The 24,393-nt window shown below is 48.9% G+C and overlaps 1 protein-coding gene across 7 annotated transcripts in view; it reads right to left on the bottom strand.

The window, feature by feature from the left end:
• The window catches only part of CNOT3 (CCR4-NOT transcription complex subunit 3), a 1,079,590-nt gene that overhangs the window by 172,977 nt on the left and 882,220 nt on the right, over nt 1–24,393 (bottom strand). The window lies entirely within an intron of this gene.

The following is a 24,393-nucleotide window of genomic DNA, read 5'->3' as shown; positions in this document are numbered from 1 at the left end:
CTTACTTTCAAGGAGTGGAGGGAACTCATGGAATCGGACTCTGCAGAACTCTGCAGTTACATAAAAACTCTGCAAGATTCCACGGAGTTCCGCCAACGGGCAGAAAATATGCGAGTCATGCTGTAATTTAGTGCCAGTAGCCGAGCAGCACTGAAAAAAATCATCAAACACCACCACGTGCTGCGCTAAAGCGGGAGGCCATTTGAGTTGATTTTGCTGCCGCTAGAGAAGAAAATCTACTCCCGCTGCAGCATATCTACTCGAGAAGCAGTCCTCTGACCACTCATGTTAGAATATCAAGCTTGGGGAAGCCAAAATCTTGCTTGCCAGCAAGCATTTCTGGAGTCTTGTAGGAAGAAAATTGCACCATGAGACCACTGATGGAATTTGGCCAGAACTCCATGCTACGCGAGTAAAGTGGAAGAAAACAAGTTACTTACCTGTAACTTTAGTTCTCCAGTATTGGAAACTTTCATAGATTCACATGCTTGAATCATTCCCCGTCGTCGAGATGGGAGTCCCCGGTGTATATATAAAATAGCAATGCAAAACCATTACAAACCAGACCTAGGCCTATTCCAGTTTTGTAACCTATCCACCTCTTTTTTGTAAGAGACTAAATAAAATCAACAATCAATCAGATCTGCCTCACCCTCTAGAACCCTCCTGAGAGACCCTCAGATTTTCGTAGCCATAGTGCCACAGGATAACCATGAAGATGCAGAAGGTCGAGCTTTCCCAGGAGAGGAGGGCGGGTCGCATGTGAATCTATGAAAGTTTCCAATACTGGAGAACTAAAGCTACAGGTAAGTAACTTGTTTTCTTACTCCAGTATTGGAACATTCATAGATTCACATGCTTGAATCAGAGTAGCTAGCAGTCATGAGCACATTTTTTGTTCTTATTATCTTGAACAACCATTAATAATGCACCAATAAGATTAGAGAAAGGAAAAAACACTTAGTCAATTTAGACATTTTTGGGGGGTAAAATAAAGACTATATAAAGTCTAACCCAACGGAAAATTCAAAGATGTAGAAGGGATACAAAAGACATCATTAAAGCCTATATATAAATATAATACCTATATATGTACACAAAGCAAGAAGCAATAAACTTATCAAAGAATGTGTGAGGATCTTATAAAGAAAAGGAAGGAGGGATGAGATGGAAAGCTCACCGCTTACTGAAACCGGTTCGTCAGGACTGCTTGGACCACTGCAGTGTCGCTGCGTGTTGAAGAATCCAAGCAGTAATGTCTGGTAAAGGTATGGATACTCTTCCAGGTCACTGCTCTGCAGATGTCCCAGATAGGTACCCCAGCAAAAAGGGCTGTAGAGGAAGAGATTGCCCTTGTGGAGTGAGCACAGAACTTCCCAATGAGGGGTTCCCAGCTAATTGATGACAATATTGGATAGAGCTGGAAATCCAACGTGCAATTCCTTGTTTAGAAAGGGGAAATCCTTTACGGGGAGCACTGTAAGCTACAAAGAGCTGAGGTGACTTCCTGAAATCTTTAGTTCTTTGGAGATAGAATTTCAGGCAACGCTGAATGTCAAGTGAATGAAATGATCTCTCAGCCGGAGTCGTAGGTTGAGGGAAAAAAGTATTAAGACCACGGGTTCATTTAAGTGAAAATCCGAAGGCACCTTCGGGGTGAACTTCGGGTTAGTACGAAGTACTACTGTGTCATTCTTAAACTGAAGAAAAGGCTTGTGGATAGTGAGCGCCTGTAACTCGCTAACCCTTCTAGCTGTCAGAGCAAGAAGACGAGCCACCTTCCATGACAGGAATATTAAGTCCGCTTTATGGATAGGCTCCAAGGGATGTTTCACGAGTTGAGCCAAGACTACGTTAAGGTGGCACAGTGGAGGAGGCTTCACCGGAGGGAAGACTCGAAAAAGCCCCTTCATAAATTGCTTAATTATCCTTGCTGACCAAAGAGAAGGGCCTGAAGATGTTCTTCTGAAGCGAGAGATGGCCACGAGGTGAACCTAAATAGATGAATGAGCCAGTCCAGCTTTTGCCAAGGAAAAGATGTAAGGAAGGATTTCATGAGCCGAAGAAGAGAAAAGGTGAACTCCCAATTCTTGACACCAGTGACAGAACCTCTTCCGCTCTATCCGGTAGGTTCTTTTTGTACTCTGAGCACGAGCTTGGGAAAGGATGTCCCTACATTCCGTGGAGAGCTTTAGGTCGAGAAACTCTGTGCTCAGGAGCCATGCTGATAACTGCAGGGATCGGGGATCCGGATGCAGTACTTGGACCTGGGACATAGTCAGCAATGATTGAATAGGATCCAAGGGAACCGGTTGCTCCAAGGATAGGAGAAGAATCTCCGTGTAACAGTACTGGCGAGGCCAGGACGGTGCTATTAGGATCATTTTGCAGGGGTCCGTTTTTAACTTCCTGAGATATGTCTGGATCAGAGGAATGGGGGGAAAAGAGTAGACAGAGGTGCCTGACCATGCAATCGAAAACGCATTCCCCGAGAATCCCGGATGGTGATGCCAGCTTGGGAAGAACCAGCATTTTCTGTTCTCTGGTGTAGCAAAGAGATCTATGGACGGTCTGCCCCATAGTTGGAAAATGTCATCCAGTGTCCTCTGGACCAGCTCCCCCTCGTTGCAGACTGACTTTAGTCTGCTTAGTGTGTCTGCCGTCTCGTTGAGACTCCCTGGGAGATGATCCGCCTTCAGTGAGACCCCATTTAGGATCGCCCATTCCCAGATAGTTTGAGCTTCCACAGACAGCAGACGGGATCTCGTGCCGCCTTGTTTGTTGATATAATGCATGGCCGTGGTATTTTCTGTTCTTATTAGAACCGACAAATTCTTTATTGTCTGGAGAAAAGCCTTTAAGGCTAGGCGAATTGATCTGAGCTCTAGCAGATTGATGAGCAAAAGACTGATGATTTAGCCATCTACCGCTTATCTGGAGGACCTGTAAGACCGCTCCCCAGTCCTCCAGAGATGCATCCATTGGAATTATCCAAGGAGCTGGGGGGACCATGAAGGAGAGACCCAGGGCAATGTTCTCCTTGTGATTCCACCATGAAGCAGCTTCTTTCATTGGCGCAGTGATCGTGATCATGTCCTAGAAAGATCCTTCCACCTGACGCCACTGTAAGTCCAGTTGCTCCTGGAGAGGACGCATACGTAGCCTGCAGTGAGGAATTAGAGGAATGCAGGGTGAAATGGCTCAAGAAGGGACTTGTAGAGGCAAACTGAAAGTGACCTTTTTTAGAAGTAGATGGGCCAACGACATCAGTTTGGCTTGCCTTTCTAGTGATGGAAATGCCTTGTTTAGAGAGGTGTCCAATATTGCTCACAGGAATTTGGTGTTTTTGGACGGACACAAGTTTGACTTTTCTCTGTTAAGAGTAAGACCTAGACTCTTGAACAGTGTTGTACAAGCTGCCACCGAATTCTTGGCTGCGGCCTTGGAAGGAGTCTTAAGCAACCAGTTGTCCAGGTAGGGAAACACCTGGTGCTGCTGTTTTCTTAGGAAAGCCACTACAGGAGACAGCATCTTTGTAAAGATTCTTGGTGCCAATCTGAGGCCAAAGGGGAGGACCCTGATTTGAAAGTAGCTCTTGGCTACTGTAAAGCGAAGGAACTTCCTGTGCGATGAAAATATGTGTCCTCTAAGTCCAAAGTGGCCATGAAATCTCCTGAATTCAGAAGTCTATGTATGTCCTGTAAGGAGATCATTCGGAACGACTGCTTGATGAGATAGGTATTGAGCTCCCTCAGATCTAGAATAGGGAGCCACCTTTCGACAGTCTTTCAAACTAGAAAGAACCGAGAGTAGAGACCCTCTCCTCTTTGGGATAAAGGAACCGGTTCTATCGCCCCTTTCTGCAGCATTTGTTGGACTTCTAGGCGCAGGATACAGAGATGTTTTGTTAAGCTGGAGCGAGGGGGGTTGGTTGGAGGAGGAGGAACAAATTTCAACGTATGGCCAAATTGGACTATGTTGAGCACCAAACGATCTGATGTTATCCGTTGCCAATTTTGGAAGTAGAGGGAGATCCTGCCCCCACAGGTGTTTGATGAGGGGGAGGAACAGTAGTCGGAGCCTGCAAACTGCTATTGACGTTTAGAGGAATGCTTCCCCTGGCGTCCTGCCCTTCCTCTGGGTGGCGATTTTCAATATGTTGTGAACTGACCCTCCTGCTGGTTGTAATGTGGGCGGTAAGACTGCGTGGCAGGTGTATACGAGGAGTACCTATATTGCTGGTACCCTCCTCTGTATATAGGAAGACCTCTACCCCATGCTCCCTGTACAGGGACCTTGCGGTACGGAAGCGCCCCTAACTACCTCGCTGTGTTTGTGTCTTTCTTAATGTCTTGGAGCGCATCATCTATATGTTTTCCAAAGAGCGACTCTCCATGGAATGAAAGGTCTAATATTTTGTTCTGGACCTCATGTCTAAATGAGATTGCTCGAAGTCATCCCTGGCGATGAAGGACCACTGCTCCCGTCAGGGAACGGAACGCCATTGTAGCAATATCCATTGCACAATCAATCACCTCAGAGGAGGCTCTCTCTCCTTCCCGGAGGATCTTTTTCGCTTTGGCCTAACTGTCTTCAAGCAGTTGGTCGAGGTAAGGAGATAGATCACACCACATCTGGCGGTCGTAGCAGCCAAAAATGGGCTAAAGCGTTAGCCGCTTTGACGAGCAGGCTTGACATAGAGAAAAACCTCTTGCCAGCATTGTCCAAGTGTCTGCCTTCTTTGTCCGGAGGTGTAGTTAGAGGAACAGCTGGATTTTTTTTTACTTCCGCTGCGCTGCCTGTGATATGACTGAGTCCGGTTGTGGCTGACTCACAAGGCAAGCAGGGCTATCCTCTGGGGCTTTATATTTCTTTTCCAATCAAGAATGCACCGGGACCACAGTGGCTGGGGTCTTCACAACTTTAAGACCCTCTTCCCACACATGATTGACTTGGGAATGGTTCTTACAGACTTCTTTAAGGGTTCCTTAAAGTCATATAAGAAACACTCCGACTGCACAGAAGGCATAGGCAGATCGAACCTATTGGCTGCCCTTTCCAGCAGATTGTGGAAACCACCTATGTCCCCAGATGAAGAATCTACGGGAACCGGTGAAGGGGAAGGAGTAGGAGGAATAATATAATCATCCCATTCCCTATGTGGGTCCAGGAGATCCATATGCCCTTGGTCGTCATCCGAAGTATGTTCCTGGATAAGAGGAGCTGCTTGTGGAGTATCCTCCATCAATTGCAGTGGTGGTGGTGGCAGCCGGGGGGTGGAAGGACCCGCAGGTGGTCCATCAAGAACTGAGACTCGTTCCTGAGCCGAAGATGGAGTCGGAAATCTCTGTTTGTAGTCGGAGAGCATAAACTGCAAGTCAGATATCAAAGGGTACGGCATACAGACCATCTCCTCTTGATAATTTCCATGGTAGTCCTGTTCTTCATAATCCATTTCTTGGCACTTAACGTGGACATTCCTCATCTGAATCCTCTTCCTCCAAGAGTTGAGTAGGTAGTAGAGGTGTCACTTTGCTAGGGGAACTGAGCTCAGGAGTTTTACAACGCTTCCTGATAATTTCCCCAGAAATGTTCTCTCGGCAACAGTGTCGTAGACTATGTAGATATTGTCTTCGCCGATACCGTCATTACCGTCGACGTCGTAGTAGTCGCCACAGCTGTTGTCGTCATTCTCGCCAATGCCGTCAACAAAATCTTCGTCGGCAATGCTGACACAGCATCTGTCGTCGCCCCCGAAGGAGGTTGAACCGTGGAAGTTGAAAAGCTTGGTGACTATTCCGTCATTGGAGCCGGAGTGAGCTGAGGAGACTGTACCTATTCACTCCGCGTCGACGCGAGTTTCGTGGAACGTTTTTTGCCTGTTTTCTCTCAGTAGGAACAGAGGATTGTGTTTTGAAGACTTTCCTTCACTCAGGAGGAGAAAGTGGAGGTACAGAGCTCAACTTTCTCACTGCACTCACTCCTGTTGTAAGTCCTTTCCTCTCTTTTTCACCTCAGTGTGGAGATTTATTTGGACTAAGCCTGTCAGACCCATGGGAGTTCTTTTTAGAGGCTTTCCCAAGACGGACCTCTGAAGAAGAAGGGTCAGATCTCTCCCTTTTCAAAGATCTCCTTGAAGATGAGGCCTCATCACTATCGTCACTGGTGACCGGCTCTCTCCTGGACTTTAGCTTCTGGAACCAGGTCAGGAGACGTCCCTCACGGTTCCTCAAGGTTTTGGTGGAAAAGGTACGACATACCTTGCAATCTTTGGCCATGTGGTCCAGATACAGGCAAAAGATGCAGTCCTTGTGAGGGTCATCCACATAAAGCCTCTTAGAGCAGGTGGCACAAGCTCTAAAAAGGCTTTTTTCCTCCTGGTCAGATATGAGGAACAGAGAAAAAAAAGAAAAAAAAAACGAGAAAAAAGAAAACGAAGCTCTAATAGTTGTGAAGAAAAATTATTGAAAAAATCTCTCAAGAATAATGGAATTAGTGGAGACTCCCTAGAACAACATGCGGTAGAAAGTCTGAGGTTCTCTCAGGAGGGTTCTAGAGGGTGAGGCTGATCTGATTAGTTGTTGATTTTATTTGGTCTCTTTTACAAAAAGGGGTGGATAGGTTACAAAAGTGGAATGGGCCTAGGCCTGGTTCCTGGTTTGTAATGGCTTAGCATGGCTATTTTATATAAATACACCGAGAACTCCCATCTCGACGACAGGGAATGATTCAAGCATGTGAATCTATGAAAGTTACAATACTGGAGTAATTGTTTAATTCCCCAACTCTAATTCCAAGTCCCTAGTATATGGTACTGGGGGTGCCCAAGGCCTGCAAGTTAGTGTGTCCCCTCAGGGAATGCATCGTTTATTGTGCCACCCTGAGTAGGACAAGGTAAACCATGGCTCCCAGTCTGCCACTGCAGACTGTAAGGACAGTTCAAAACTGCTAACTTGACTGTGCTATTTTCATCAATGGCAAAGTCCAAACTCCGTGTTTAACATGTTAAAAACATGTTCTGGTAGTAAAAACCCACAATTTGCATTTTTACTTGGAGAGAAATAGGTTGCCCCACTGGCAAGTACAGAGTTACACGTTGACCACTTCAGCTGGGCTAACCTCTGAATGGGCCTCCCAAAGTTGATACTTCAAGGTTTCAAAGAACTTGTTACATTAAGCCAGACTTCATACTCAAGTCGAAAATAATGTAACTTGGTGCAACATGCAACTTTTAGAAAGTTGCCACTTTGTTGCCCATTTTTCCAGTGGTCATGTAGCGAGGCTGTCCATGAGAGAGTTTCTGCCCGCATGGGGAGACATGTCAAAGACTCCCAGGAAAGGTAAAAATGGAGGCCTGACACAGGATTAGGTGTTACCTCCTCCTGGCAGAAAATCACACAGGGTGTTGGCTGAAAGAACAAGCCACTTACCTTCGGTTACGCCTCATTTGGTAGAGACAGGATCTAGCCGCGGATTCCTTACCTTAGAATCCTCACTAGGTGCCAGACTGGATCCGGAAATCTTTTCAGCAGTACCTCTGCATATCGGTAGAGAGCATTGAGCGAATCCGTAGCAACGTTTTCTCCCGAATGTGACGTCAACAGAGTCCGTATAAACCCCCTCTCGCCCAATGTGCTGATGGCAGTTTCTACTGCAACTAGTTTTGCGCCAACAACGCGGAACCAATTAGATAAACAGTCTCTGGAAACAGTGTGCCAATAGAGAAATATCTGGTATTAACAAGTACAGATTGAAATAACTATTAGTATGCTAAGAGGGGATCTTGGAGACAACATTGCCCTTAGTTCACAGACTGGGGATGATGAGGTGGTTGATAAGGAATCTGCCGCTAGATCCAGTGTCTATCAGATAAGGAGTTACCAAAGGTAAGTAGCTTGTTCATCTGATAGAGACATCTAGCCGCAGATTCCTTATCTACGAATCAGATACCCAAGTAATACCATCCGTAGAGGTAATGTGAGCTGACCCCACAAAAGGTCCCCAAATAGGAGAAGCTGGTCCAAAAGATAGAAAAGGACCAGACTATCCCAAAAATTATAGGTCAAGCAAGGATGCTCACCAAAAGGACTGATCTCCAAGGAGGACTATGGGCAACCTGTAGGGAGTAGACAGCTGTAAGACTGAAACACAGGTATAGAACCAGCAAAATAGGCAGCCCCAAAAAAGGGATACGACCTAAGAGCGGGGAATGCAAAGGGACCAAGGAGAATAGGTCAGAGTCCAGACTCCAAACCAAATGGAAGGAGCATGGACAGTGTGTTCAGCATCAGCGAACACATACAGCGAACAAAGAGCACCCACCGATCGTCGAGAAAACTACCCTGAGATGCAGACTTTGAAAAAAGGGACCTCCAATTATAGAATTATGGAGAAAAGAGAAAGTACAATGAATGCTGAACAGCATTGCTAGAAAAACAACAAGAATGGTAAAAAGAAACCGCTCTTAGACTGAGAACCTTGATAGATAGGCATCCTCCGGTATCATGCAACAGAGAAAAGCTCATTGAAGAAAATAAAGGAAATCGACAAGTACAACCAATCAATAACTTTATTCGATACTTTTCAGTAACATAAAACTGTACTACAAAATATATAAAAAGCTTATTTTAAAATGTATCTTCATATATATACAGTGCGATTGACATTAAAAAAAGTAGACAATTAAAACAAAGTGCCATTTTCATCCCCTAAGTTGCAAAAAAGTGCAATTTGTCCTATGGGGGAACCCCCCGCATGCTCTTCTTTATTTTCAGCACCCGCCATACGCAAGAAGACATTGTACAACATACCAATGGGGTATGTAATTGTTGCAAAAATAGAAGTGTCTAAAATGAAGTGTTTTCAATAGAGGTAAGATATATTTCTTCTTGGGGACTTCGTAAAATTTGCAAAAGAATATAATGCGGAAATTAGTTATGGCCTACACACTATCGCATGGGAACATTGCTAACTCAGACAAAGAATGGCAGTTAGTTGGAAATCCTGCCATCCGTGGTAACATATTTGCCCTAAATTGGGTAAGAAAAAGCCTTTGCTGGTCATTGCATACCAAGGTCAAATACGGTTTCAAGCCCTCTGTGGAATCATTCAGTTGTAGGCAACTACGGATGGTTTAGTACCCTCAGCCATCCTTCTTCTTAATGTTGAATTGTTCTGAGCTCACTGTTTCATCTGTACTTTATTCAACAGCCTACTAGTCTCAGGGTTGGTAAAAAGTTTCATAAGCCAATCTCCTCGCATGTGGATTTAACATTTCTCAGGCAGGGGATCTAAATTCATTGCATCGTTAAATATTAGTTTGTTCAGTTCCATCGCTTCATGTGACCACATTGAATGCCATAGCAATATAGGGGCTATCTTCAATCTGTCAGAGATATATGGGGTTCCCAGTTTGGCATGATCTGCATAACTCGAGGGGGGAGGGGGGGGGGGGGGAGGGGAGGGAGGGCTGTGAGAGGGTGTGGTTAAGAAATGAACCCTCAACTCTTTGGATGCTTTGCATATTGGCCAGACCCTGCACCATATGAAGCCACCAAATTACTTGCATTTACAGTAAGGAGTTCCCTTACTGCTTTAAATACCTGTTTCTTTGTGAACGTGTATATCCCATTAATGGATTTCTCCATTTGCGAACATCTGCTGGTTACCATCGGGGACCACGAGTTGTTATTATCAAAAAGTATCCTTGGATAACAGAAGGTAGGCGATTCACTCAAATTGTCCTCCTACGTAAAAAACAGGTTTTATCTTAGGTTTGGCCCCATAGGTCATGGTATAGGTTTTAGTACCATTTACTTTCAAATCCAGGTCTGCCATAAAAATAATATAATCATAGATGAGAGCTTGCAACCCCCTCCCAGTTCCAGCAATGAATACAGCATCATCTGCATATAATAGGACTGGGAGGGGACGAGAACCCAACATCGAGGACTCTAGTGGATAAACCCAAGGCAGATTCTACCCGGTTTGTATAGACAGAGAATAAAAAGGGGGGCAGGATGCAACCCTGCCTGACCCTTCTTTTGATGTTAAAGCTATCGGATCATCCACCCTCCCTTCCAAAACGTACACGAGCATTTGTATTCATGTACATTTGTCTTATATAGTTTGTAATTCCTGCCTCAATTCCCAAGTCCTCCATGATTCTACACAGCCTTGAGTGCGATACACAGTCAGCGTCTGCTGACAAGTCGAGGAAGGAAAGGTACAGTATCCCCTTTTTGCCACTGTATACTTTATGATGGTGCTTAGGTTTAGGCATTGATTAACAGTGCTCAAACCTTTTTTGAAGCCATATTGGGTATCCACCAATATGTTATTTGCTACTACCCACTCATCAGGTCTATTGAGCAGGATGCACCCCATAAACTTCGCAGTGGCGTCCAGCAATGACATTGGCTGATAATTTTGGAGTAGGGATTTGTCACTTTTATTAATCAGTATAATAAATCGAAGTTTTCCATGAAGGGGGAGGGGGGGGGGGGGGGACCACTAAAGTAGCGTTATAGACATTTGCAAGTGGCAGGGCCAAAAGTTCGGGCTGCTTGCTGAACAGGTCTAAGGGGGTCCCGCCTGGGGCCTTCCCTTTACTACTCTTGTCTAATGCTCTTTCCACTTCATTGAAGGACAGAGGGTGCTGTGATATAGTATTAAAATGCACATCTGCATTCCCAGCTCTATTATGTTCCACTTAACCTGCTCTGGTCATCAGGTGGTCTTCATATATTGCTGAAAAATGATTTATCCAAACTTTCTCTGCTATGTGGACTTCAGTTGATGGTTCATGGGAACCCTTAAAGTAGCTGTTATTTATTACCCTCCAGAAGGATTTACAATCTTTTAGTGCACTAGCCTGTATCAATTCCTCCCAAACAGTTTCTATGATACAGTACTTTCAAGATGCAAAGGTCTGTTTAAAGTGCACACAAGCCAATCTGATTTGTTGCAGGCCCTTTGGTTTCTGCATGGACGCAAAGTGAAGCGGTTTTCTCAATAGTGTACACTTGAGTCAAACAATCATCTCACGGGCTCATGTTGGGTGCCTCCTACGGCTCAAAGCTTGTTTAACACAGCAAGTAATAGCAGAGAAAGAGTTAATATGTACTGGGTCAGCCTTGGAATCTAAGCATAGCCCGATCTCTGGCATAGTGTGCCATATAATGGATGGGAGAAAGACTAGGTGGTCAACTTTCTTCCATTCAATGTAGAACCCATTTGTAGATTTTAAAATTGGTTTAAAAGTCCACTCTGTTTTAGTTTTCGGTTTCATAGGTAGGGTCAGCCTTACCTCTAGCTTGTGAAGCTTACTTTGAAGCCTCTACTGTCTAGATGAACAAGTTACTTACCTTTGGTAACTATATATCTGTAAGAAACATAGGTTAGTTATAGATTCCTTACCTTGGAATTACCCCCAGGCGTCAGACTGGATCCGAAAAGTTTTTCGTCAGCAGTACCCATGCGCGTCGAAAGGTGGCGTCGGTCGGCTCCACGTTTGTCGTTGGCGTAGTGGTCGCTAGGATGACGTTGCGGTAGCTATTTAGACGTCGCCCTCGCATGCGGATGTAAGTTCTGTACACCACTTTCGACACCAGAAGCGCAGAGCCATGAAAGACACTGACCATTGGTGCACAAAACTAGGGCCCTGAAAGGGAGTCCTTAACCCTAGAAATCAGTTCGCAGAACGGGGAGCATGGGTGGGGAGGTAAGGAATCTATAACTAATCAATGTCTCTTACAGATATATCGTTACCGAAGGTAAGTAACTTGTTCATCTGAAAGAGACAATTAGTTATAGATTCCTTACCTTAGAATAGATACCCCAGTAATACGAACCCCGGAGGTGGGTCTGCGAACCAAGTTCACACCAGAAAGTCCTGGAGAACAGACCGGTCAAAGAAGCTGTCTCTCCGGACTTGGCTGTCCAGGAAGTAGTATTTTGTTAACGTGTGCAGCGATGCCCATGAGACTGCCTGACAAACAAGTTACTTACCTTCGGTAACGATGTATCTGTAAGAAACATTAGTTAGATTCCTCACCTTAGAATATCCCCAGGCGTCAGGCTGGATCCGGAAAGATTTTTGTAGAAATACCCCTTGCGCGTCGCTAGGCGTCGTCTGCGGCTCCGCGTCTGTCGTTGGCGTCGTGCGCCGGAATGACGTCGGAGTACTTAGACGCCGCCCTCGCGCGCTGACGTCAGTTCTTGTACATAGCTTTCCGCGCCAGGAACGCAGAGCCATGCAAGAGACCGACACTGGTGCCAAAAAGTTTAGGGCCCTGAACAGGATGACCTTAACCCTAGATGTCGGTTCGCAGAACGGGGAGGATGGGTGGGTAGGTGAGGAATCTAACTAACTAATGTTTCTTACAGATACATCGTTACCAAAGGTAAGTAACTTGTTCATCTGAAAGAAACACGTTAGTTAGATTCCTCACCTTAAAATAGATACCCCAGCAATACCAACCCTGGTGGTGGGTCTGCGAACCAAGATCACACCAGAAAGTCCTGGAGAACAGAACGGCCAAAGAAGCCATCTCTCCGGACTTGGCTGTCCAGGCAATAGTGCTTGGCGAACGTGTGCAGTGAGGCCCACTTCGCTGCCTGACAGATGTCCTGCAAGGGAACTCCCCGTCCCAGGGCAGGAGTCACCGCTGTGGCCCGGGTGGAATGGGCTCTCAACCCAACAGGAGGGTCCTTTTTCGCCAAGGAGTAACAAACCTTTATGCACAATACGACCCACCGTGAGATGGTCCGCTTGTGTACAGCCCTCCCCTTCTTAGCCCCTACGTATCCAACAAAAAGTTGGTCGTCCACCCGGAACTGTCTGGTGCGGTCCAAATAAAAGGACAGCGCATGTTTGGGGTCCAGACGGTGGAGCCGCTCTTCCTCTTTCGAAAGCTGCGGAGGTGGAAAGAAGGTGGGCAATGTGACAGATTGCCCAATGTGAAAGGGGGTCACCAATTTGGGAAGAAAAGAAGGACGAGTCCAGAGGACAACCTTGTCCGGATGAACAGAAAGAAAAGGAGGCTTAGATGACAGAGCCTGGAGCTCACTCACCCGTCTAGCCGAGGTAATAGCTACCAGGAAAGCAGTGTTAAGAGTCAGAAGACGAAGGGGACAATTGTGAAGAGGCTCAAAGGGAGCGCACATCAGAAAGGTCAAGACAAGATTCAAATCCCACTGAGGCATTACGAAGGGGACAGGAGGAAACATGTGAGCAATGCCTTTAAAAAAACGCAAAAGAGGGGATTTGAAAAGAGAAGGCTGATCAGGAAGCCGTAAGAAAGCAGAGATTGCAGAAAGATAACCTTTCAAGGTGCCCAGAGCAGAGCCCTTCTGGGCCAAAGAAAGAAGAAAGAGTAGAACCTCAGAAAGGGGCGGAAAGGGGATTCACAGCCTTTGCTGTGCACCATGCCACAAATTCGTTCCACCTGCAGGCGTATACCGGTTTTGTGGAGGGACGCCTGGCTGCCAGAATGACGACACAGACTTCAGGAGGCAAGTCAAATGGCATCAACTGTCGCCGCTCAATCTCCACGCATGGAGGTGGAGACTGGACAGGTTCGGGTGGAGGACCGTCCCCTGCTGCTGCGACAGAAGGTCATCCTGAAGAGGCAGTCGTACCGGAGGATCGATTGACATACTGAGTAGCTCGGAATACCAGTACCTTCGTGCCCAATCCAGAGCCACTAAGATGACTTGGGCCCGGTCGCGCCTGATCATCTTCAAAACTCTGGGCAGAAGTGGTATAGGCGGAAAGGCGTACAACAGACCGCAACTCCACTCATGACGAAAGGCGTCCCTGAACTGCTGACATTGCGCGTGCTCTTCGGTGGCGAATATCTCTAACCAAGACTCTCCCCACTGCAGAAAGACCTTGCGCCATGTCCGAGTTCAGACGCCATTCGTGATCCATCATGCACCGGCAGCTGAGTTCGTCTGCTCTGGCGTTCAGAGAGCCCGCCAGATGTTGAACCACCAGGATGATGCCCTGGTGTTCCAGCCATGTCCAGAGGCGCAGATCCTCCTGACAAAGGGTCCACGACCCCACCCTGCCTTGTTTGTTGCAATACCACATGGCGGTGGTGTTGTCCGTGAACACCTGCACAACACTTCCCCGGACAGAGGGAAGGCAGGCTTTCAGTGCAAGCCGGATCGCCCTCAGCTCCAACAAGTTGATATGGAGATGAGACTCCGCCGGAAACCAGAGGCCTCTGATCTCCGCCTCTCCCATTTGGCCCCCCATCCCAGGAGGGACGCAACCGTCACCACTACATGCTCCGGTTGGGGTAGGGAGAGGCATCTGCCCCTGACCCAATCGCGGTCCGTGAGCCACCACTGCAACTGTTTCGCAGTGCTCTCCGAGATCAAGACCTGGTCGGACAGGTTGCCTCGATAGTGGGCCCACTGAAACTTCAGGTCCCACTGCAGAGCCCGCATTCGCCACCTGGCGTAATGCACCAACAGGATGCAGGAGGCCATCAGCCCCAAAAGCCGCAGCACCAACCTGACCGAAACCCAGGATAGAGGCCAAAAGATGGGAATCAGAGCCTGAATATCCCGGAACCGCTGTTCCGGAGGATAGGCCCGGAACTGCGCCGAATCTAGAACCGCTCCGATGAAGAGGAGCTTCTGGGAGGGTGTGACTTCAGCACATTGATGGAGAACGCCAGCGAATGCAGGAGGTCGGCCGTAGTCTGGAGGTGGGAGACGACTGCCTGGGGCGAGTCCGCCTTCAACAGCCAGTCGTCGAGATAGGGAAAGACTGGAACCCCCGATCTGCGTAGATGAGCTGCGACCACCGCCATCACTTTCGTGAACACCCGAGGGGCACTGGTAAGGCCGAAGGGGAGCACGGTGAACTGAAAGTGCTCCTGACCCACCGTGAACTGCAGGTAACGCCGGTGGGCCGGCAGGACGGGGATGTGAAAATAGGCGTCCTGCAAGTCCAACGCTACCATCCAGTCTCCAGGGTCGAGGGCAGCCAGAACCTGAGCTAAAGTGAGCATCTTGAACCGTTCCTTCCGGAGGAAAGCGTTGACGCTCCTGAGGTCCAAGATAGGGCGTAGGCCCCCTTTGCCCTTCTTGGGAACCAGAAAGTAGTGGGAATAGCAACCACGACCTACTTCTGGACCAGGAACGCGCTCGACGGCCTCTTTGGCCAAGAGGGCCGTAACTTCCTCCCGCAGAAGATTCAAGTGATCCTCCGACATATGGTGGCACTGCGGTGGCATGGCGGGATGGGTCGTCTCGAAGGGGAGGGAGTAGCCCCTTCGGACGATTTGCAGCACCCACCTGTCCAACGTGATGGAACGCCAGTGGAGCAGGTGATGGCGAACCCGGCCTCCCACTGGCGTGGAATGGGCCTGAAAGCTCGGACTAGGAGGGCTTTGAGGTGGATGCTGCCGGGGTGGATGTGGACTGACCGGCACGTTGTCCTCCAGTACCGCCTCGGCGGAATCCACATCCGCGACTGCGTGCAGGTTGGTTCTGCGGCCGGTGGCTAGGCGGACGGGAGGAGGCGCCCCTTCCTTGGCCACGAAAGGCGGAAGTTTGCGGCCACGGGGCCGAGAGACCCAAGGACTTGGCCGTAGCCCGGGAGTCCTTGAAACGAGCCAGCGCACTATCCACCTTCTCACTAAAAAGGCGAGTGCCATCAAAGGGCATATCCATGAGTACTCTGGACATCCCCCGAGAAAGACGTGGACCGCAGCCAAGCGTGGTGCCGGAGCGCCACCGTGGTGGAAATCGCCCTACCCAGCGAGTCCGTGGTGTCTAGTCCACACCGTATGGCATGTCATGCTGTATCTCGCCCGTCAGCAAGCGCCTGGGAGAGACATGTCCGGGCCTCCTCCGGACACAGTGGCAGCACGTCCTCCACCGTATCCCACAGAGTGGGAGAAACGGTCCAAGAGGCAAGCGGTGTTCAAAGACCGCAGGCCCAAACTCAGGGAAGAGAACAGCTTCTTTCCGAACTGCTCCAACCTCTTGGATTCCCGATCCGGAGGAGCGGACGGAAAGGTGGATTGGGAAGTTGAGGCCTGGATAACCAGACTCTCGGGGGTGGGGTGTTGGGACTGGAAACTGGGGTGGCCCGGAGCAGGGCGGTGGCGCCGGGACACGTTCCGATCCACAGGAGGAACTGTGGGAGGCTTGGACCAAGTGCCCTGCAGAACGTCTATGAGGGCCTCATTGAACTGCAGCAAAGGCTCTGTGGAGCTTGCTGAGGGTTGAAGCATCTCTGAGGATGTTAGTCCTCACGGCCACAGCAGGCAACTCGAGTCCCAGGGCTTCGGCCGCCTTGCGCAGCACCACTGAAAAAGCTGCACCTTCCTCCGAGGCCACAGTCGGAGGGGAGATGAAACCAGCGTCCGGGTAGGTGTCCAGACCACTGGCATCCCCCCAGTTCATTTGCCCAGTCCTGTGAAAGTTGGGCCTGTCCGGCCATAGGGTCCTCAGACCCCTCCCAGTCACCCCCGTCATCCGATTCCTGATAAAATGGAGGAATGATCGGAGCCGGGCGGTAGATGAAACGCTCATCCATCGGCGTCTGGTGCGGCGTCGAGCCCGGACCGGGGCTAAACCGGGGAACGGCGTCATCCGGGGACGGCGCCGGAGGCGGAACCGGTGTTGGCGTCGTGAGGTCAACCGGCGCTGGCAGAGATCCAGGCCTGGATCCCTCGGGGACCTGAGGCGTCTGGACCGAAATCGTCGACGGAGCCGCCGGCACGCGAGGTCGCCCAGTCGAGCCCGCGGAGCCCGAAGGTGCGCCGGCAGGACTTGGACTTCTTTGATCACTTCGACTTACCCGACGAGCGATGATGGAGGCTGCGGCCAAGCGACCGGTCCTTGGACCTCCTCCTGGACCGGGACCGTGAACAGCGCGGAGCCGAGTGCCGAAGCTCGAGAAGCTTATGGGACCGCTCCCGCCTAGCTTTCGAGGTCAAGGCCTGACAATCGAGGCACGACTCCGCGTCGTGGTCGGCTCCCAGGCAGTAAAGGCACCAGCGATGGTGGTCCGTCACCGACATCAGTCGATGACAGGAGTCACAGGCTTTAAACCCAGGCATCCTACCGGCACCAGAGTTGAGTCGACAGAAGACCAAAAAGAGTCAAAAAAGTTTAGTCAAAAAGTGACTAAGGGGTAAGCTCTTCCCGGATCGGCGCTGTCTGGCGCGGAAAAAAGAAAAACTGACGTCAGCGCGCGAGGGCGGCGTCTAAGTACTCCGACGACGTCATTCCGGCGCACGATGCCAACGACGGACGCGGAGCCGCAGACGACGCCTAGCGACGCGCAAGGGGTATTCCTACAAAAATCTTTCCGGATCCAGCCTGACACCTGGAGATATTCTAAGGTGCGGAATCTAACTAACGTGTTTCTTTCAGATATATGTCATTAAGGGGGACTCCACGTCTCAAAGCAGTGGCAGCTGCCGTCGCCCTGGTGGAATGGGCACTTAACCCCACTGGAGGCTGCTTCTTTGCCAAGGAATAACCAGCATTGATGCACAAAAGGAGCGATCCAGAAATGGTCCATTTGAGCACAGCCAGACCTTTTTGGCGCCAAAGTAGCCAACAAAGACTGGTCATCCACTCGGAATTGCTTTGTGCGATCCAAATATAATGAAAGGGCACGTTTTGGATCCAGACGGTGGAGCCTCTCTTCTTCCTTAGAAGGATGCGGAAAGATGGTTGGTAAAGTGATGGTCTGTCCAATGTGGAAAGTAGTAACAACTTTGGGAAGGAAGGAAGGACGAGTTCAGAGAACAACCTTGTCGGGATGAACAGCCAGAAAAGGTGGTTTAGAAGAAAGAGCTTGAAGCAGAAAGGCAGTTTTTAGAGTCAGAAGCCTGAGAGGACAGTTATGTAGCGACTTAAAGGGAGCGCACATAAGATACGCAAGAACCAAATTCAAGTCCCACTGGGGCATTACGAAGGGAACAGGAGGAAAAAGAGGAGTATCACCCTTAAGGTATCGATTTACAACAGACTTGAGAAGGCTGATAAGGAAGCCTAAGAAAGGCTGAAATGGCCGAGAGGTAGCCTTTAGGAGTGTCCAGAGCAGAACCCTGCTGGGCCAAAGAAAGGAGGAACAAGAGAACCTCAGAAAGAGGGGCGGAAAGGGGATCCACAGCCTTTGCTGTGCACCATGCCACAAATTTGTTCCATTTGCAGGTATATACAGTCTTAGTGGAGGGACGCCTGGTTGCCCAGATAACATTGCAGACTTTGGGAGGAAGGTCAAAAGCTGTCAACTGTCGCTGCTCAAACTCCACGCAAGGAGTTGGAGGCTGGACAGGTTTGGATGAAAGACGCCCCTGCTGTTCCAACAGAAGATCCTCCCGAAGAGGCAGTCGGATCGGAGGATTGATGGCCATGTGTAATAGCTCGGGATACCAGCCTCTTCGTGCCCAATCCGGAGCCACCAGAATGACTTGGGCCTCATCTTCAGCACTCTGGTCAGAAGTGGTATAGGCGGAAAGGCGTATAGAAGACCGCTGCTCCTCTTGCGACGTAAAGCGTTGCAGGCCTTGGAAATTCCAACACGCTGAACTGCTGACATGGCGCGTTCTCTTCGGTGGTGAATAGATCTAACCAAGGCTCTTGCCACCATTGAAAGAGACCTTGCACCATCTCCGAGTGAAGACGCCATTCGTGATCCATCAAGCACCTGTGGCTGAGTTCGTCCGCCCTGGTGTTAAGCGAACCTGCCAGATGTTGAACCACCAGGGATATGAAATGCGTTTCTTACCTGTAACTGCAGTTATCCAGTATTGGTATCTTTCATAGATTCACATGCCTGAATCATTCCCCTTCGCCGGGATGGGAGTCCCCGGTATATAATAAAAGTAATGTCTCACTGGACATATAAAGAGATGGGCCAAAGGCCTCACATTAGTAACATATCCAGGTCCTTTTGTAATGAGGACCAAACTCTAGAGAACAACCAATCAGCTATCACCACCCTCTGGAACCTTCCTGGAAGGAGCTCTAGTCCCTCAGATTTTCGTAAGCACAGTGCTAAGTAGATGCATCACTGAGAGAACCAGGTGAGCCCTTCCAGGGGAGGTGGGTGGGTTGCATGTGAATCTATGAAAGATACCAATACTGGATAACTGCAATTACAGGTAAGTAACACATTTCTTATCCAGTATTAGAGTACCTTTCATAGATTCACAAGCCTGAATCAGAATAGCAAGTAATGATCGGCACATTTCGGATGGAACAGAATGCACAAATTCATCAGATAATAACATATCAATGCAAAAGCAGAGAAGTAACAAAGTTCAATCAAAAGAAAACAACAGAAAACACAATGGAGAAATGTGCATGTAAAGAAAAGGATGGTGGGATGAAAAGAAGGCTCACCTCTATCGAAATAGAAGACGCAACACTGCCTGTCCCACTGCAGCATCCTTCATGAGTTCCGTATCCAAGCAGTAATGCTTGGTAAATGTATACGGCATCTTCCATGTCGCCGCTCTACAAATGTCTGATAGGCACACCCGCAAAGAGTGCCATGGAGGTAGAAATCGCCCTAGTGGAATGGGCATGAGCTGTCGAATGCAAGGGATGGCCTGCTTGCTGGTGACAAAGTAATAGCGGCAGAGATCCACCTAGGAATACTCTGTTTAGTAAGTGGGAAACCTTTGAGGTAGACTAAGCCACAAAAAGTTGGTTTGATTTGCGGAACGTCTTTGTCCTGTCAAGGTAGAAATTAAGGCAGCGTTAAAGATCCAGTGAATGCAGAGCCCTTTCTACCGCTATTTGAGGATTCGGAAAAGAGGTTCGCAAGACTATAGGCTCATTGAAGTGAAAGTCTGACAGGACCTTGGGATTAGTCCGAAGTATATCCCTATCATGTTTGAATTGAAGAAAAGGGTCTTGATTTGAGAATGCATGAAGTTTGCTTACTCGCCTTGCAGACGTAAAGGCTAGAAACAGTGCCGTTTTCCAAGAGAGAAACTTGAGTGGCTCTGTGCATCGGCTCAAAAGGATGTTTCATAAGCTAAGCAAGAACAATGTTGAGTTGCCACGTTGGAGGTTGAGACTTCAAGTCCTAAACACACCCATGAGAAATTGTTTAATCAGTCTATGTGACCAAAGAGAAGGACCCCTAGAAGATCTCCTGAAAGAGGATATCGCTGCCAGGTGAACCTTAATAGAGGCGTGAGCCAGACCTGAAGTTGCCAGATGGAGAAGATAAGACAATATTTGTTCTGGAGAAGAAGTGAAAGGATGTATATTCGCAGACTTACACCAGATGCAGAATCTTTTCCATTTCAAGGAATATGTTTTGTGTGTACTGTCAGCTCGAGCCCGAGCCATAACCGCCCTGCAGTCCGGAGGAATGTCTAGGTCATTGAACTCTCGGAACTCAGGAGCCAAGCCGATAACTTGAGATGCTGGATCCAGATGTCAGACTTGTTCCCGGGCCATTGTGAGGAGAGAGGGAAAAGGTTTCAACGGAATTGGTGGTTCCAGGGAGAGAAGATGGAGCTCCGTGAACCAATGCTGGCGAGGCCACGCTGGTGCGATCAGGATTAGCGTGCAGGGTTCTGCCTTCAACTTCCTGAGGACCCTGGGAATCAGGGGAATCGGTGGAAAAGCGTAAGCAAAGACGTTGAACCATGCTATCGAAAATGCATTCCCTAGAGACCCCCGTTGGGGATGCCAGCTTGCGAAGTTTTGGCATTTGGCGTTGTGCTGGGTGGCAAATAGGTCCAAAAGAGATGTGCTGCATTGAGAGAATCTGCCGTTGAGAACCTGCTGGTTCAATTCCCATTCGTGACATGTTTGCTGCCTGCTTAGTGAATCTGCCAGTACATTGTCTGTTCCTGGGACATTCTCCGCTCGGAGGGAAATGTTGTGTTGAAGTAACCAGTTCCAAATCTTTTGAGATTCGCGAGAGAATGGCAATGAACTAGTACCCCCCCTGCTTGTTCAGGTTGTGCATTGTTGTAGTATTGTCCGTCCGGACAAGCACTAAAGAACCTTTGATCCTGGGGAAAAACGCCAGGCGGGCGAGATAAACAGCCCGTAGCTCGAGGAGGTTTATGTGAAGTTTCCGTTCTGAAGGAGACCACTTCCCGCAGATCCGAAGTTCCTGGAGGAATGCTCCCCAACCTTCCAGGGACGCATCCATCGTGATTATATGCAGAGAGGCTTGAAGCAAGAAAGGCAGGCCTTGAGCAAGATTCCGTGGATGAGTCCACCACTGCAGCGCTGTGACCATCTGGGGGTTACCTGAACGACATCGTCGAAGGATCCTTCGGCTTGAATCCACTGATCGGATAGTGACTCTTGGAGAGGGCGCATGTGGAGGAGACAGTAGGGAACCAGCAGAATACAGGATGACATCCCGAGAAGAGATTTGAACAGGCGCACTGTGAGAAACTTCCTGGATTTTATGCGGTTCGCTAAGTGAAGAAGTTTGCATTGTCGCTCTTGTGACGGGAAAGCTTTCCTCTGGTTTGTATCGAGAATAGCACCCAGAAAAGTTATCAGTTGAGACGGTTGCAGGATGGATTTGTCTGGATTGAGAGGGAGTCCCAAGCGACTGAAAAACTGCAGACAGGCATTGGAGGATCTGCTTGCGCCGTCCAGAGAAGGTGCTTTGACGAGCCAGTCGTCGAGATAGGGAAAAACTTGGTGACGCTGCTGTCTGAGGTATGCAGCCACTGGAGAAAGGCACTTTGTGAAGATGCGAGGGGCTGACTTGAGTCCGAAGGGCAGGACTCAGAATTGGTAATGTCTGCCTGCCACAGCAAACCTCAGAAATTTGTGATTCCTGTGGATAGGGATATGGAAATAGGCATCTTGAAGATCCAAAGATACCATGAAGTCGTTTGCATTGAGAAGTTGGAGCACTTCCTGAATGGTAACCATGCGAAACAATTTTCTCTTTAAGAATTTGTTGAGGCTTCTCAAATCTAGAAACGGCCTCCATTTCTTCTCCTTTTTGCACACCAAGAAAAAACGGGAGTAAAAACCTTTCCCCCGCTGGCGAAGGGGAACCCGCTCTATAGCACCTTTCTGGAGCATTAGTGAGATTTCCATAAGTAAAAGGCGCAGATTCTTGTGAATCATAGGTCGAGGAGGGGTCTGCGGAGGAATCTGAATGAACTCCAGTGAGTGTCCAAACTGTACCACAGTTGAAGAACCCAACGGTCCGTTGTGATCTGTTTCCAATTGTGTAGAAAATGGGAAATTCTGCCTCCTACTCTGGAGGGTGGAGAGGAAATTGAGACCGGCGATAGAGAAAAGTCATTGACGCCGGGCAGAATCCTTCAGTCGTCCGCCCTTTATGCGAAAGGAGGACTCATTGTATTGAGATTGCTGCTGTTGGCGCTGTGGTCGATATTGCTGGTTGGAGGAACAATAGGAAGATAGATACTGCTGGTAGGTTCCCCTAACGGAAGACTGACCTCTACCCCGTGAGCCTCGAAAAGGTTTTTTAAATTTTTTTATTGAAGGGTTCCCAAAGCCCTGGCCGTGTCCGCATCCCTTTTTATGCCCTGAAGGGCTTCATCAATATGGGTGCCAAAGAGCAATTGGCCATCATAAGGCATATCCAAAATCTTTGTCTGGATTTCCGGTCGGAATATCGTCGCCTTAAGCCAACCTTGGCGGCGGAGGAGCGCAGCCCCAGCCAATTGGCGGAAACCAGTAGAGGCGATTTCCATCGCACAATCTATTACGGAAGCCGAACGTTCACCCTCCAACAAAATTGTCTTTGCTTCCTCTTTGGAGTCGGCCGGCAGGGCCTCCAAGTATGGGGCAATGTCCGCCCACATCTGCCTGTTGTAGCACCCCAACAACGCTAAGGAATTAGACGCACGCACTGTCAATGCAGACATGGAAGAAAAGCGCTTCCCAATATTGTCCAGGCGTCTGCCCTCCCTATCTGGAGGGGCTGAAAGCGGAGCAGAAGGGTTTTTAGATCTCCGCTGAGCTGCCTGAGTGATGACGGAATCAGGCTTGGGATGTCCGGTAAGACAGGCTGGAGCGGTGTCTGGAGCTCTGTACTTTTTATCCAAACGAGCCAACACTGGGGGGGAACCGTAGAATGATTTTGCATGATTTTAATGCCTTGATACCAGATGTAGTCTATGATCGGCACAGATCTCACCGTTTTTTTAAAAGGTTCCTTGAAGTCATACAAGATACAGTCCTGCTGGTAAGAAGGCATAGGGATTTGGAAACGCTGTGCAGTCCTTTCCAAAAAATTGTGAAAAACCCCAATATCTTCAGGAGGCGAATCTGCTTGAGGACGCCGGAAAAGGGATGACGTAGTCGTCCCACTCATCATGAGTTGATTGGGAATCATGAACCTCTCCCTCCCTCTTGTTGGTCCTCCTCATCATCCGTGGAAGGGGGAGGTGGTAGCGCAACAGGTATAGCCGGTGGAGGCGGAGGTGGAACCTGTAACCGTGGAGGGGGAGAGAGAACTGGAGTAGAAGACTGAGCAGAAGTAGGGAACCTCTGTTTGTAGTCTGAAATCAAAAATTGGAGGTCAGAAACCACAGACGCAGGGAGACAAACCATGGGTTGTTGGCGAAGATGGCTGTTGTCCGCATAATATGCCTGATCATCTGCGTCCTGCTCGTCATAGTCCGAGTCCTCCTGGTACTTTACATGAAGTTCAGAGGGACTTGTTGCAGCCCTGAAAATGCTGCCCTCATCCGAATCCTCCTCCTCGTCTAAAAGGTGAGACGGAGGTAACGGCTGGACCCTACTTGGTGATGTAAGGGAAGGCGTCCGCTTTCTTTTAGTAACCTTGAGGTGAACATAAGCACTGTCCACCGTTGATCTTGGTGTCGTCGACGAGGCCGTCGTCGGTGAGGCCGTCGTCGGTGTAGTCGTCGACGAGGAAACACCAATGGACACCACCGATGATAGCGTCGATGAAGGTAGCGTCGACGAAGTCGTCGTCGACAAAGTCACCATCGTCGACGATGGGAGAGACGTCAACGGAACACCCCTCGTCGACGTGCGTGGCGTCAACACTGTCTTGGACGTCAACGATTTTTTAAATTTTGATAGTCGACGACAATGGAACAACAGCCGTCGACGATGACGTAGTCGTCGAGTGCGATGCGGACGCCAAGATTGTAGAGACTGTCGTTGTCGACTAGGTTACTCCCACAGCTGTAGAAGGAGATTTCGTCGTCGTCGAGGCCACTGTCAACGAGGTGGTCATCAACAGGGCTGAAGCAGGCTTTTTAAAAGTGTGTACAATCATCAGCGAAGGATCTTTGTGTGGCAAAGCCTTAAGTGGTGCCTCCGAAGATTGTTTCTGCGTCTTCTTTTGAGGGGCTGCGAAGAAGGACCTGGAGAAGCATCTCTGGACCTTTTCTGTAAGGTTCTTGAAGA

The sequence above is a fragment of the Triturus cristatus genome, chromosome 7, assembly GCF_964204655.1.
Source record: "Triturus cristatus chromosome 7, aTriCri1.1, whole genome shotgun sequence".
NCBI lineage: Eukaryota > Metazoa > Chordata > Amphibia > Caudata > Salamandridae > Triturus > Triturus cristatus.
This window is presented reverse-complemented; position numbering and strand designations above follow the sequence as displayed.